Consider the following 13,583-nt stretch of genomic DNA (forward strand, 5'->3'; position numbering starts at 1 on the left):
AGCCTCCTGAAGCCTTCATTGCCCTCTAGTGACAGGCCGAGCAAGGACAGGAGGCCCTGCTGCTTCAGGGGAAAAACTATGGGAAAGCAAAAAGCAATGGGCAAACAACTGCTCACTTGCTGAGCTGCTTTACTGTTTATGCCCCAAAAGCTTTGGTAATAAGCTTTTTCACTAGTGTCGTTAATTTACTGGCTGATTAGAAGGGATGGGTGTCTCTTGTTTTGCTTAGATTACAGCCTCTGTGGGAATGGGTAAATATTTAGAATATCCTTGCTGAAATAATAACAAATAATAATAACAAATTAATGGCTTCACTGCTGCGCATGGGTTCCTAAAGCTCTCTTAAAATGTGATGTACCTGTCTTTGTGATGGCTGGTGCAGAGGAGCTGATAGCTGACAGCAGCTGTGTTTGAAATCCCCATGAACCCCAGCCCTCCCCTAGGAGTGCTTCACAAGTCCAGCTTTACCAGAGCACCATAACAGCAATATGCACAAAATGAGGCCAAAAAAACACGTTTTGCTGATACAGTGTTAATTGGAATTTCTGCAATAAGTTTTAGCACCTTTACCACCGGTTTAGGTACTTTTGTATCGCTGTACCTGCATCAGCTTCGGGGCTGATACTGATTCAGAGTACGTGAGTCAGGATGAATCACAAGCCCTAACTTACATCACAGCACTGATAAGGGTTTTAATCACTGACAAGGTTTAAATCATTGTTCTGTTTGCACTGCACTAACTACCACAAAGGGGTTTATATCAGTACACCGTATTCTCTCTTGAGCAACAATGTGTGCAGATTCACAGCGTGGCTACACGTGCATGCAATCACCCAGGATAGAAACTAGCTCTAACCACAGCATATGTGCAGCTTATGCCCATACTTCAGCCTGCCTTGTACCAAAAATGTGGGATGTGGAGTCTGGAGAACGCTCTCCAGTGTGAGCACTGCTCAGCCCGCAGCTGATTTGAGCTTCTCTGCAGCGAGATGATTTTATATATTTATTTATTATTACTTTTTCAGGTTTTATTTTGTGTGATCATGGAATAGTGTAATTTTCATTACATTTTCCTGCAACATGCCTAGCTTCTGACTTGAAGCTGCATGTACCCTCTGAGATTTGCACTCCCTATACATCTGTGTCACATATTCCCTCCAAGGGAGGAGCACAGGCCCTGCTCTTGCATGGGCAAAGACCTCACTTCTCAGCAGTGGAGCCCTCAGGATAAAATACTTGGTTACTCATAAGCCTGTATTACTGTTTCTGAGAATGATGATCTACTACAATACTATGCAGGTGACCTGCTAAAATGGTGCAGAGCCCATTTTTTTGGTGCCTGTAGGGCCTGCAACACCAGGAGTCTCTGTCTCACCAGTGCATGTGCCACTTGAAAAGCTGATCGTGTCTTTTGACCTCGAACAAGGGGAAATGCAGCTATGTTTAGAGGCACTTTTTGGTAGGAAATCTCCATCTGCCCGCTGGTGCTGAAAGGCCCCCAGTTCTTATGTTTTCACTATACATTAGCTACATTTCAGGAAGCATGGTAAACAATATACACACATATATGTTTTATGTTGTATTCTGTGAAAAGCCACTTGTGTGCAGAGCTTTGAATTCCTCCTTGATTTGCATGTCACAGCCAAAGGCTCCCATTTGAGAGCACGGATCTTTTCGTTGCCTCTCCTAATCTCCAGAATATTTGCTTTTACATTGTCATTAAGCTAGCTCATAGCAAGAAAAAAATCCGTTCCTCGTGAGTCATAACCATCAGTACAGAGCTTCCCACCCCAGCTCTGGATGTAAGTGTCGTCACTGCAATCCTTGCAATTACGGTGTTCAGCTCTTAGGACACAGTGGCTCTTTACTCTTGCCTTGGTCACTGACTGGTGCAAAAAGTTCAAAAGTTCACAGACGTACACGAGGCCAGTGTTAGCCAACGCTTACTTCCACAGTAAGCATTTGCTAATGCTGTAAAATCCTGGGACTCGTAGCAGCATTGCTGATGGGGCTCTGCACGTTGGCTTTCCAAAAAAGAAAAGATCGTGCTGTGCTTATCCTGGTCATACAAGTCACAGCAAGCACTGCCTCGTCTCTGGTGATGCATGACTTTTCCTAGGGCTGCCTGAAGGAGGCTTTTTCTTTAACAAATCCCACCTGCATTTGCAGGATGAGTGAGGAGCCTGGAGCTTCTGTAGGTGGGCTCAGGTCACAGGACACGTGAGCCCTCCATGCGCAGTGTACTGGAGCTGTAGGCCATGAAAAGTATGTGCTGTCTTTCACTGCATCAAAAATCACACGTACAGGTGCTCATAGACTGCATCAGCCTGATTAATTACATGGTAAGTCAGAAAAAAGGGGTATGGGGGTGGCTAGTAGAAGATTTCCATCTGTCAGGAGGCTGTTGACCTTTGGATCATGCATTCTGAATTATAACCATCTGACAGATTATCTCACAGCTGCCCTGAATATGTTGGTTCAAAATTCATCTTGTTCTTCTAATACAGATGAGAGAACAGATTACAAAAGGGCAGCTGTTTCTCTTTGTCATGGAGAAGAAAGTCATGTATCAGAGTAGCCCATGTTAATACTTCATGTTTTTTGAACAAAGGAACAGAAAATCCACAACATCATGTGAATTTAGAGCAGTGTGAATGGGAATAATCTTTCCCACTCTATGCAGTAACCCAAACTCTGGCATCTCCTAGAACAGCGTGTTCTGTGTTATTGCTTCAAATCTTGCAGTGCAGTAGATGCACGGAGTAGGCTGCTTTCAGGCAAAATCAGAAATGTGACTTTCAGACTTAGCATATCTCAACAGACCAAGAAACTCTGTAAAGTCCCTTGCCCATTTCCTTCTGCTTTAGTCACTCCTGAGTAAACTTCCCAATTCTTGACGTTCATACTTCTGGATAAATGTAAATATATATATAATAGCAGTGATAGTTCCTGGTATTTTTCATCACAGGAACTCAGAAAGCTTCACAGTCTCCTTTAATCAGGTAAAGACTACCATGTGTCAAACAGGTGTGGCTTGATTTACATATTCCTTTTGCATTTTGTTAAATAGACCAGTGACAGAACCAGGAGGATAATTCAGGAGTCGAGCCTCATTTCAAACTTTCTTTAAAATAATCCAATTTACATAACATAAGAACATAAAGCCGTGCAGCAGCTTGATGAGCAGCTACCCGAAGGTAGGAGCTCTGATCTCTTAATTAAAACGTGGAACGTTTTGCATATGTCAGTTAAGTTTTCCATATCTCATTTTTCTGGTATGTCAAGTAGAGAAAATAATAATTGCCTTCATTTGCAGGGCTGGTAAGCCTTTTTAAGGACTTTTGAGCACTTTAAGCAAACAAAACAAAAAAACAAAAACCACCAAAAAACCCACACCACTGTGACAGCTTTCCTAGTAATTACGCAGTTCATCCGTCTGCAGCCCACAGGGCTTGACTGCTTACCAGGGGCTGTACTAACAAGGCTTTCAGACACATCTTGATGAGATGTTATTACTCAGGTCAGGTCTCTGGCCTGTTGCTGTGTTATGAGAACTGCTGTTTTCACCACTGACAGTTGTGCAACTTCCTTTTGGCTTCTAACATTATTTTTTCCTAGGAATTCCTTTATTATGGTAACTGCTACCGATTTCCCAGGCAAGAGGTCCCAATCCTGCTGTTTCATCTCCTTTTTTTTTTTTTTTTTTTTTTTTTTTTTTAACATAAATGAAGTGATAGAAGTCAGAACACATCTTTGGTTTTCCTGCCAGAGCTTGTGTATAGAAGCTATTCACCAAATTTCACAGTGTGGGTATTTATTGGAAGGAACTGAAAACCAGACTGATTCATTACTCTGCCAGGGGCTGGAGGAAGAGACTGGGAGCTAAGGCCAACGTCACTGAGGCTGCAGTGAGAATCAGACAGAAGAGGACAACACCTGGAGTGCAGAGGGAAGATAGCACAGATTTGGTAGCAGTTTGATTCCCCAAATCAAATACTGATTTCCTCAAAAACAGGACATCCCTTGTTCTCAGGCACACTTTTTATCCTTATCTCATTCCTCTCAGATACTCATACACATGTACACCCCTGATCCCAGCGGGAATTGTCATGCACACCTCTTCAAAAAGGAGCAAAGCATTTGCATTCTTTGAAAGCGATAATGATGAAGAAAAACTGGAAGGAAAGGTGGCTTGGGAGTACAGGAGCTGGCTGGGTAAAGCAAGACTTGGTCTCTTCTTGCAGACTCTGGGAGAAGAAAATGGGTTCCCCGTGTCAGAAAGCTTTTACCTGAGTGGAGGCACACCCAGCTGAGGGGATTTAATCTCATTTCATTGAAGCACAGTGTCATGAGTTGGAAGGGACCCACAAGGATCATTGAGCCCAGCCCCACACAGGCTCCACACAGGGCCACCCAAAAATTCAACCACGTGTCTGACAGCATTGTCCTCTTGCTTTTTGAATTCCAGCAGCTCGGTGCCTTGACCACGTCCCTTGTGGAGCCTGTCCCAGTGCTCGACCACCTCTGGGTGCAGAACCTTTCCCTAACCCCCAGCCTGACCCTCCCCTGTCCCAGCTCCATGCCGTTCCCTCGGGTCCTTAACCTAAGCTAATTATCACTCATCAGTCTACAGTTGTTAACCCGTGATCAATTTACTATTTATTGGTTCAACAAACACCAGTAAGGTTTTAATTAATTCCTCTGCTAGGTGGTAGTTTTCTCTGAGCACTGTGGTCCCCCTTTTTGGGGAGCACCCTGCAAGCAGAGCCGGGCTGAGCAGGGCACCCGTCAGGCCCCAGCTCCAGGCGCTGGGCGGCGTGAAGCAGGGCTTGGGGTAATTATATAAATTATATAATAAATGGTTGCTATTTTTATTCCCTAAATCGGAAGAAGGAAAGGACAGAAGGCGTTGCAGAGGGGCCCGGGGCCATGCCCTGTGCCAGCAGCAGGGGGAGCCGCTGCCCTGGGGACAGCCCCGCTCCTCTGTAGGCAGGGGCAGCTCGGCTCTGGTTCCTTGGGGGAATGCCTGGGGGCTGGAAAGGACCCCAAATGTCGGGTTTGTGGGGCTGGGAGTGCAGCCTCCCTTCCCACAGGCCGCAGTGCTTCCTTTTATCTCAGTTGTGGTTTAATGCATGATGTCGCTCCCAGCAGCTGGACGTGAGCAGCACAGATGTCTCCTCGTGGTGGCGATAAGGCACTTGGGCTGGAGGGATGGAAGTGTCACCTGCACGTAAGTTGGTGAAATATGTTACACAAGCAGCAGGAGGAGGTAAGAGCAGCTGAAAAATAATTAAAAAACAAAACCAGCAACAAAAACAAACAAACCCCTTAACAGTACACAATCTTGTTTCTAAACCCTCTATTTCCTTTAATCTTTAATGTGCTGATGTATGGAATAAAGTCAGTAGATAAGAATTTTATTAATTTTATTTTTTTGAATTGCTTTGGCTCTTTATATCTCCTCCTGCAGAATCCCAGGGCCCTCTGGACATACTGTTGTTGCTCAGTGGCCAAAATGTCATCAGCTTGCAGTAAAACCACACTGAGCACAGCCTGGGATATTCATGAGCAGAGCAGCGCTGCCTTTTGGTAGCAGGGCAGTTGTTTGTCTATCTCCTGGCGTGTTGCTAAACATCCTAGAGTAAAAGCTCCCTCCTTGCCACTTTGAAGTCCACGGGACTTTCGTTGGTGAGTTCTTTATTGGTGGGATGAAGCCTTAACGTTGCCTGAACATGGGATCAGGCTGACCTTTTATCGAGTCATTGTGGCTGTGAGTCAATCAGCTGGCTGGTGCGTCATCTCCTCTTATATAAGGCACTGAAAGTAAATGCCATCGCAGGTGTGAGCCCAGGAAATTCCCGAGCCAGAAGGGTAACAAGTTCATGGAGTGCTGCTAACTTCGTGCCCCTTTGCAGCTATCTGCTCCTATAAGCAGACTGTTGTGAGAACAAATTCCCGTGGACGTGGTGGCGCAGGCACCTCAGGTCTGAGGAGTTATCAGATGCTGGACAGGGCACAGGGCACCTGGTGGCTGGGCTTCCAAAAGTGCTCTGACAGCACAAGGGACACTGGAATTGTTCTGAGTCACGCTGGTTAATAAAGCAGGCTTTGCTTAGAGTTTAGCTGTAATCACTCTGGTAATGCTGTACGTTTGCATAATTAGTCTCTTATTAGTCCTGAGAAACGTAACTAATGTGCAGCAATCTTCTCTAACATTTAGTTTAAAAGCAGGATAGGGAAATAGCATAGAAAGCAGTTCTTTGATGTTGCATGGCACTACCTCCCTAGGACAGAGTGATCTATAAAAGCCTTCTGTCCTCTCCCAGTCTCCTGACGTGACTGCAGAAGTGCATTTCTGGTCTTTTCTGAATCCCCAGGAAATGCTGTGTTTCACTTTACAGGATAAACAGGTTGCAAACCTAAAATACAGCTAGTGAAGTTACAGCACACTACCTTTGGACTCACTTTTCCCTGATACTCCAGCTGGTGTTGGCCTTACTTAAACTGAGGTGTAATAGCAACACTGCATATGTACGTATGGATTTGCTTTCAGCTGACCTGTGATGTGCCTCCTTTGCCTTCTCATTACATCTTTCAGTGGCTTTAGTCTAGTTTACTCTGTGCATCTTGTGATTGCTTGCCAAGATACATCAGCATCTTCCTGCTGGCCATCATTAACATTCCTCTGCTGTGCTGCCTCCCCCAAGGAACAGACCAAAGCCAGGACACTGGCAGGATAAGCTTTTGCACCAACTGCCTAATGATTTTCTTGTATTTCCTCTCTTTATCCTTCTGCCATGTTTCTTGTCACACTTGTATGTGAAACTGACACAGGAACCATTCTTTTTGTATGGGATCTAGAATAATAATATCTGACTTCATAAATGGGGACTAAAGCAGCTCTGCTTAATTCAGAGAAAAATGAAATTTAACAAATTTCCCCTGTGCTAAATTTCTGTTGCTTTTTGCTTGAGAATACTCTGGCATGTCAGAATTGAAGGAGTATTTTAGGTTTGAGTCTATGGAGCTGCCTCTGTGAGATTTACAGAGTAGGAACTTTCCGCAGACTATATGCTATTCTCATCCTTAAAGTAAATCAGAAAGATGAAACAGCTGTCTATGTCTAGAAGATATTTCATCATAGTAACCAAGAATGTAAAATTGTTTTTTCTCACTGATATTTAATATTTATGGCAGTATTACTGCCATAAAGTTCATATTACTTTATACATAGGAACCAAAAGTTCCTAGTAGTGTTCTTGCTGCTCCAACGGCTGCTGGAAAGCTGTGGCTCCCTACATTTTTCAGAATAGCCATCCATGCTCAGTGCCGTGATTTGCAAATGCTGTCCTTTGAAGCCCAGCTTAATATCTCCTGTTCTCTGTGGCTTTTTGTTATTATTTAATGAAAGTCCCAAGTGAGCAAGCCATGGTCATAAACCCCTCAGGAATTCACTTTTATTAAGCAATTTTCTCGGTATTAGAAGGATTATATGGCACACATTAATTACTCCTTATAACAACCACTTTCCAGGGGAGGCACAATGAAGGTATTATTGCTCTCACAAGGAAGCCAAGAAGTTAAATCCCATTTAAATCACACACAGTAACTTCTGGTCTTGTCCTCATAGGCATTACCGATGAAGCACGTTCCTGTGAATGACTACAGAGCCTGTTTGATCTTTCAGCAAAGAAAATTACTTCAGAAAGGATCAGGACCAAAAGTGCTTGTGATTTCACGAGTTTATTGACTGGGAACAGCAGGCTACGAGAGTAAAACCCAGCTCACAAGTGCTGGGCACTGAAGTATTCCATCAGCAAAGGTGCTAAGGTTGCTGTGGTGCCAAAATGTGCACTAGTTTATTTCTCAGGTCCCTGCTCAGGTCCAGATTAAGCACAGGAAAAGAAGCCTCTCTTATTTTAAACACATTGATAGTCTCAATGCTTTATTTTGAATTTTGATTTTTTTTTTCTTATTGAACTGAAATGACTGCTTGGTAACTAAAAAAAAAAAAAAAAAAAAAAGTCTAATTGTTAGATGTTTTCCATAACATTCTTATGTCTGCTTTTTGTTTTTGGTGGTGCTGCTGGTTTATTGGTTGTTTTGTTTATTTATTTATGAAGTTATTTTTTTATTTATTTTTTATATATTTTTGGGGAAGATACCAAACTATCCACACGAGGGCACCTAGGTATTTTTTTTAATTCTATGTTCATGTGCTGTTTTCCCCCATAAGTTGAGTGCGTATTTTGTCACTATTTCTTTCTGTGTTCCTCTTGCAAACATTTTAATATATCCAACTTAGTCCTTCCCCAGCTGCAGAATGATGCCTTTCTTTGCAGCCACTTCTTTGCTTCTGCAGATATCTGAATTAATCTGAATTCAGCAATTGAAATGAATAATCTTTGCAACACTTTTGTAAATTCAGGTAATATTATCTTCAACCTGTTGTTAGAATATTAATCTGCAGCTCTTAGGTATCTCATGACCATCATTTTGTGGATTAATGACTTGAAACTTTTTTAATGTAAGTTAACACAGGGTTCTTCATGTTCAAAATCTCTATTTTCTTTAATTGGGATGCTTTTGTTTCTCTTTCTGAAATTATTTCCTCATTCACTAAATGTTTTACAATTTCTTCAGCATCTATTAGGTAGGTGCCTACTAATTATACTGTTATTAATTACCCAAACCTTGTATAGCTCTTCTTATACCAGGGAGAAATATCCACCCTACACGTTCAGTAATACAAATGAAAATACTGTTGTCATGCGACCAAGAATTGCAGTGCATTTGCATGCATGCACTTAATGAACTTAATGAATTAGTTTTCATTAAAGTTACCCAGCTCTTGAGTCCTTGACTTCATAACCTTTTTATTTTTCTAAGTCATTTAAAGAGTAATATCATAATTATTAAAAAAAAAAAAAAAACAGATTTTATTCCTAGGTTGTCTCACCATGAAGTTTATTCGTATGAGTATATATTGAATACCACGTAGTGGCCTTTAATGTTTGTGGCCAGGAACATATATGCTTATGACTTCTGGGCTTGTTGCCTGATTCTGGAAGAGTCTTCAGCCTAGTGGCATCCAATGAGCCATGCCAGCCCCAGATCTAAGTTAATGATGTGCCCCAGCTTGTTGCCATGGCTGGGGTGGCAGAGCCTGCTTGAACAGAGCTGGATTTAAGGTTTAGGTGGTGGAAGGGGGCACAGGCAAGCAAGTGTTATTTACTTCTGGATCTGACAAGTATTGCAAGATTTGGTCATGGTTGTGGGCTCTTTGGTTTTGATGGAGCTGGAAGGGCTCACTCTGCTGAAATTAAGGAAGGATTAGCACTGGTGTTGGGTTCATGCTTCTCTTGGTGCCAGCCCTAAATTTAGGGAGGATTCCTTCTCACTCCAGTACAGACCTTTATTTATCAGCCCCTCAGGGCCTAAACTTTTTCCCAACAAAAATCTTAGAGTTATTTTTAGCATCAAAATTTCTGTAAGATAAAGACCTAAAATTCAATAGGGATGCCACCCTGACACAAGACCCAACATTACCTTAGTGAATCCTCTTTGTCTACCCTTAAACCTACATCATACCCCTTGTCAACCCAAAGCTTAAGCCTTAGTCTTATCTTAATTGTGGTTCTTGCCAGAGCAACTGCTTATCTAGATATGTGGCTGAACTGAAATCAGGGTCTTAAACTACGAAATATAATACAGAGCCACATATTTAGAGATTTTATTTATTCATTTGGAGCAGTTACAATCAATACTACTGCTTTAAGGCTCAGCTAGATAAATCAATGTATTTTCATTGCTGCATTGCTGTTCCGGTGGAACTGAGCTCTTTTTGCACATCAGGGAGTACGAGGACACAGAGCTGTGCAAGGCTTTGCCATCACCAAGAATACACAGCAGGAGGTTTCCTTTTCTTATTTTTGTCCTCTCAAGAGTTCGGTCCTTGCTATTCTGCTGTGATCTTTCTTTGAATCATATCTCACATATAACCAAAGAGACTGGAAAAAAACCCTTCTTTCCTACTACTAGTGGGCGGTATCTGACTAGAAGCCATGAGTTCTTACAGAAATAGGTCCTTACCTGAACTCTGGTGGGTCAGAAAGCTGACACAGGCTTCTGTGTTCAAGCAGAAGCCTAGTGAGGTGCTCAGCTGGTGCCTCTTGCCAACTGGAGACACGTCCCCATGGATGCAGGGCACAGCAGAGCACCCGTACGTTTCAGGTGTGCAGGGAGGTGATGAAGTATACGAGGTCCTGCTGGTGTCTCCCTCAGTGATACTGTGCTCAACACAGCTCAAATTGATCAATTGGGATCTTTAGTAACCAAGCTAATCAAGACGAATGGCCTACAAAATGGTCAAAGAAACATGCAGGTTTTCACAGGGGAAGAAATAATGTAACCTATTTCTTTACCCCATTATTTCTACAGTTACTGTCATCACTTGCTAATTACCCTCAGGTGTAACCTTGGGTTGACCATGAAAATGCTGCCTCGGTAGGGAGCACCAGCCAGAAAAATTACGTAAATTCTGGGGTGTATAAAATATGGAGGGAAAATACAGTGCCACAGTCAAGAGAATGGTTTCAGCTGGAGTGCTCTTTGTAGTTTCACCAACCTGTAAAGAATAGAAGAGTTATAAATCAGGCAGTGGAAATGCTTAGTCATGGGCGTGTTGTGCATGGCCAAATACCACAAGCAGGTGACTCGCCAAATCGTCGCGCTGATGTGCTCCGAAGTGCATGTGCTGGTACCTGCCTCGAGATTGCACTGAGGCCAGTGGTGTAGGGGAGCCAAAATGCCGAAAACATCTAGCAATGGAAATCTCGATTACGGGGAGGTTATTTTTTAATTTTCCATTTGGTGGTTTGTTGCACCTTCCTCAAGTCTTTAACACTGAGCGCTGCTAGAGACCTTGGAAAATTCATCTGATCCAGCCAGGGCATTCTCATATATCGATGTGTAACCCTTTGATTTAGGCTGTATTACTGAAATGAGTAAGTAGTTCGGTTGCATGCCTATTTCCAGGGTTGGACCTAACTGGTAAAGTACCGTCCTGTTATTTGCAACGCGAAACAAGGAGTCAAAAGCTGCCATGCTTGACTGAACTTCCTCTTGTGAACACGACTAACCAAGAACCGGGCTCCTGCTTTGTATGCCTCACTGAGCTTCACAGAAAATTGTCTCAGAGGAGAGGTGTAGGAGTGACTGAGACGAGAGGAAGGCGGATAGTTTTGTGTACAAAACATTCCCCCTACGCAAACAGTGCTCTGGGGGTGGCTGCTATTTTTAGTCTCATTTATAAGCCACAGTCCAAAAATAAAAAAGTGTTACTACAAATAATAAAAGTGAGACCAGCAGGTCAAATCTGGGCTTGTGCTTTTTTTTTCTTTTTTTTTTTTTTTTTAATGTGGATGTGTGGGTGTAAAGATTGTTTGATAGAGTCACTTTTGAGAATGAAGAACAATATAGGAAACAAGTGAAAAGTGTCTTAGGTGTTGATCATTTCCTTTTTCATAATAACAATTGAATGGAACATATTAGTAAATCATTTATACTGTAACCGTACATTTTTTATTTTTCCAGAGTTTTTTGGTTCCTTAATCCAGGATTCCATAGAAGAACCCAGTACTTCTTTTGACTCGTTTAACAACGTGGTCTAACACGGCATGTGTTTTTATGCAAGAAGAAGGACTAGTTTTGAAAGAAAATTAGTACAAGGTAAGTTAAACTAAAGAGTGAAATTACACTGTGCTCTTTACCCTGCATTCATTCCCCGTGGGGACACTTCTGCCCCTACCTGGAGAGCTCCCACAGGAGCTTCACTGCAGTAGGCAGTTCTCCATGATCTCCTCTGTCCTTACTGTACAATCGTTTCAATGTGTGTAACTCCTCTCAAAAGTACATGTCTTTTGTACATTGATCCATTAATTTTATGTTTTTGTTGAATCCTGTTGATCCCCTAAGGATAACCTCTCAGCAAAGCCTTGCCATTCCCAGCAGGACCCATTGAGGCTGGGGCTGGCAAGCACCTCGGGTCTGGCAAAGCTGCCATGTCACAGCATCTTCCTCCATTCTCAGCCTTTCTCTCCCCAGATGTCTCACCCCACACACAACACACATTCCTGCCTCTACAGGACACGCACCTAGTAGGTGCAGGTGGGAATGGCAGAGAACCACGGTGTCTTTCCTTCAACTCCAAGAACAAGATGAAAAAAATATCTGGGGTCTGAGCTAAAGGTAGGTTGCAGGGACACCTTCCCATTTTAAGAGATATAATCTTTCTGGGAAGCAGTTCAAGGCCACCAAATAATTAGGGATTGTGACTGGTCTCAGCTGGAGCTGTAGCAGAAGTAGGACTAAAGAGTGCTGGTCTGAGTCTCTAGTTATAAGCATTCCTGTCTAGTAAAAGATAGGACTGGAGGAAGGAGGGTTAAAATTAACTTGAATTAATAAAGGAAGAATATAATTTAGAGTTTGCTGACCCTCCAGAACTGCTCTGAAATTTGGTTTATTTGGTGTTTCTATCTCCTTCATGAGACAAAACCCTACAGCTTGAGTTTTGATGGTTTACCTTTGAAACAAAATAGTGTTTCAGCTCTCCAAAGACTGAAGGCTGAACTCCTACCAAGGTTGTCATGGTGGATGTGTGAATAACTCCACTCACCTTGGTCTCGGGTGCTCTAAGTAATTTTATGAGTTATGTCTTTAGCTAGGTTCTCCTCTCATACTTTTAGGTGACTTCTTTCCTCTTGCATTTTTGTTCCCAGTGATAGCAGTGCCTTCTGAAAGGCATTGGATTGACCCTCTGGACATCAAGCCTGAGCTCACACTGCAATACTGCCCAGCCTGCCTTCCTAAAGCACAACCTGTAGAGATCATTTGTTGGCAGAAGACAGTAATTCAGTCTCTAAATCTACTCAAGTACTAGCCCTAAGCAGCTCTTACAAAGATCAGTTTTTCCTGAGACTCCTTCACCTTTTTTCTTTTTTTTTTTTTTTTCCCCCAACTCTGTTGAAACCATTTCCCAACTAGTCCACTGTCGGGTTCCTTTACACAGCTCGGCAGTGGGCTGAGTACATTTCCAGTATCTCCTGGCCATAGCTGTGGTCATTTCAGCAAATGTTGCTGTTCGCTGTATCTGGTTTCTTTGGACACCGAGCCGTGAGGTCGGTATGTGGCTCCTACATCCTGTAAGTGCTGTGACGTTTCACGTTACGCTGGGTTAGTCATGCCTTGTCACCAGCATTTAGTTCTGAGTGATTCTCTCCCCACGCTTTTTTTTTTTTTTTTCCCGTCATGTTTTTACTCAGATTTTCTGTCTTTCGATTTCAAAATGGGCTTGGTTTGGGTGTTACAGGTGCTGCAGGCTTTGAGGTGGCTGCATCTGGTCGGAGGTGGCACCGGGCAACATGCACAGGGCAGGGCGCAGCTCTGTGGTGGGAGCTCGCTTCAGCTACAGAAGGTGTGAAAGGTAGGGGTAGAAACAGATCTTGGTTTCTGTCAAGAAAGCTGCTTTCATGCAGGGCACATGCACTTTTGTCAGCAAAGCAGCTGTGTTATCTCCAGGCTTA

The 13,583-nt window shown here is 42.9% G+C and overlaps 1 long non-coding RNA gene across 1 annotated transcript; it reads left to right on the forward strand.

Annotated features, from left to right (window-relative positions):
- Positions 1-3,741: 3,741 nt before the first annotated feature.
- On the forward strand, positions 3,742-13,352 carry LOC311436241. Its single transcript, XR_014692687.1, has 6 exons — positions 3,742-4,834; positions 5,149-5,269; positions 7,631-8,428; positions 11,596-11,730; positions 12,106-12,249; positions 12,780-13,352. It is a non-coding gene; the product is annotated as an uncharacterized lncRNA (long non-coding RNA).
- Positions 13,353-13,583: the final 231 nt, after the last annotated feature.

The sequence above is a fragment of the Aythya ferina genome (assembly GCF_964211825.1).
Source record: "Aythya ferina genome assembly, chromosome: 4".
NCBI classification, from domain to species: Eukaryota; Metazoa; Chordata; class Aves; order Anseriformes; family Anatidae; genus Aythya; species Aythya ferina.